Here is a 2,809-nt window from a genome sequence, read left to right as displayed (position 1 = left end):
CCACTCTATTATAAATAGGATCCACTCACCATTTTTATACCCCCTTACTCTGCTTTTTCTAAATACCATATACCACTACAGAGCATATTATAGTCATTATCTTTCTCCATTATTAAGTAAATTCCATGAGTCTAGAAATCTTGGTTTGTTTGTTTACTGAGATCTTGTTTTTTTTAAACTATGATGCAGAAATTGTGAGGTTTTTTAAAACTGTGATTTAACTAGATCATAGTTTAAAAAACAAGATCTCTACACTCAGAACTTACTTTAAAATGAAGAGACAATAATTATAATCTAGTATATTTCATGCCTATTAATTTTATTTCTGAGTAGATGATTATGTCAGATTAAATTTTTGACAGCTTTATTTCTTCCCTTCAATAATTATACTTCTCATTAATTTTCTTTCCTTATAGAATCGACCATTACTTCAAATGATATGTTAAACATGTGTTTTGTTTCTGAACTTAATTGGTTTCATGCAATATTTCTCCAATAAACTTAATGTTTGCTTTGGGCATTTGGCATATAATCTTTACCAAGTTAGGAAGTTTCTATGATTTCCCACATTGTTAAAAATTTTGGTTTTTTTACCATAAAGGTTTTGAAGCTCTTTACATAGAGGTGAATACATTTTATTTTCCTTTAGTCTATCAATGCTTCTAATTGAAGTTATTTTTAATATTGAAATTTTATTCCCAGGGGAAAATTCTACTTAATAACCATGTATTGCATTCATCTTATGCTGTTGAAATTATTTAGCTCATATTTTATTTAAGAACTTTGCATCTGCATTCATATCTAAATGGGTCTTAAATTTTCCTTTTATTTTATTATCATCTGGTTTTAGAATCAGGGTTAGAGATGCCTAATAAAATTTAGCAGTTTTTACTTTATTTCAGTTCTCTGTGAAAAATATGTGTATATGATTGGAACTATTTTTTTATACTTTGCTGTAATTCATGTGTAAAATTATCTTACTCTTAGCTTAGGCATTAATTTTGAGGGAAGTTCTTTCCCTACCATTTCTATTAATTTAATGGATAATAATCTATTTAATATTTTCTTCCTTATATTGATATTGCTATTTTATATTTTTATAATTTTTATATATTTAACTCTAAGTTGTAATATGCTTTATATTTTAAATACTTACATTTGTAATTTTCTCTTTTACATTATTATATAGCTATATTTTATCTTTTTTGTAGGAATCAGGCTTTCTACAAATCTATCTACTTAATCTTTTCAGGGAACTGCCTTTCTCTTTCCTTAATTTTCTATACCACTTTTTACGTATCTTTGTCATTAATTTCAGCTTCTATCTGTATTATTTTATTTATTTGTCTTTATTTGGTTTTGCTGCTACATTTTTTCTTATTACTAGGATTGATTACTTAGTTCACTTTTAAAAAGCTTTTTATTCTACTTTAAAGCAATACATGTTTATTATAAAAACTAGACAATAAGAGGAAATAAGAAAATTTAAAAGATCTATATATCTCCCAAGAACAAGAGTATTATTTTACACAACCACGCAGACCATTTTCACATCCAAGGTATTTAACATCGATACAATACTATTATTAACTGTACAGTTTCTATTCAAATATCCCTAGTTGTTCCCAAAACTTCCTTTATAGCTGTTTTGTTTGTTGGTCCAGAATCTGAAAATCATGCATTGCATAGTATTGTCACATCTCTTTTTTTTATTATAGGACAGTCTCCGCCTTTTTTGTTTTTCATGACACTGACATTTTTTGAGTCCAGTCCAGCTATATGGAAGTCTGTCTATAATATGGATTTGTCTAGTTGCTTTCCCATGATGAGATACAGGTTAAGCATTATTAGCAAGAACACTACATATATGATGTTGTGTACTTCTCATTGTATTACATCACATCACATCAGGGGGTACCTAACACAGTTCATCACTTCATAATTGATCACTTGAGTTAGATAGGATTTGTCATATTTCTTCATTTGTAAAAGCAGCATTTTCCCTTTGTAATTAATGTGTAATCTATGGGGTGATACTTTGAGATCATATAAATATACCCTTGTCCTACAAAATCTTTAACCTAATGATTTTGGCATTCACTAATATAATTTGCCAGAATTATATACAGTTATTTAAAATAAAATTTTATTGTAGCACAACAAAAAACAGAAAAGTATACAAATCAGAAGATCTTACTGAGTTTTCACATTGTATACATCAATATAAAGAGATCTCAGATTAAGAAATACATTATCAGCACGCTGAAGCTCCCTGTATGTCCATTCTTAGTTCTATCTTCCAAAGGAACTGCTATTCTAACTTGAAACACTATAGGTTATTTTTTCCCTTAAAAATAAAACAAACAAAGAACTTTGTATTTAAGTGTAATCACATGGTATTTACTCTTCTGTGCCTGGTTTCTTTTGCTCAGCCGTTATTTGTGTGAATTATCCAGTGCCATTGCATGTAGCAATAGTTCATTCATTATTCCTGTCCTGTAGTATTCCATTATGTGAATATTCTACAATTTATTCAGCCACCCTACAGGGGGTGAACACTTGGATTGTTTTCAGCTTTGGGTTGTTATTAATACTGTTGCTGTGAATGATCTTGGCAAACACGGTTATGCAAGTCTGTTGGATCTATACCTAGTAGTAGAATTGCTACTTCATAGGGTATCTATATGTTCAGTTTTAATAGATACTACTTAAGTTATTTTCTAAAGTTGTAACAATTTACATGTTCACCAGGAATTATAAGTTTCAATTTTCCTTGCAAATAATTAGTATGTTAAGTCTCTCAAATAAT

This window comes from Rousettus aegyptiacus, unplaced genomic scaffold (genome assembly GCF_014176215.1).
Source record: "Rousettus aegyptiacus isolate mRouAeg1 unplaced genomic scaffold, mRouAeg1.p scaffold_m13_p_9, whole genome shotgun sequence".
In the NCBI taxonomy this organism is placed as follows: Eukaryota; Metazoa; Chordata; class Mammalia; order Chiroptera; family Pteropodidae; genus Rousettus; species Rousettus aegyptiacus.
The sequence above is the reverse complement of the archived record's forward strand: the minus strand, read 5'-3'. Positions refer to the sequence as shown.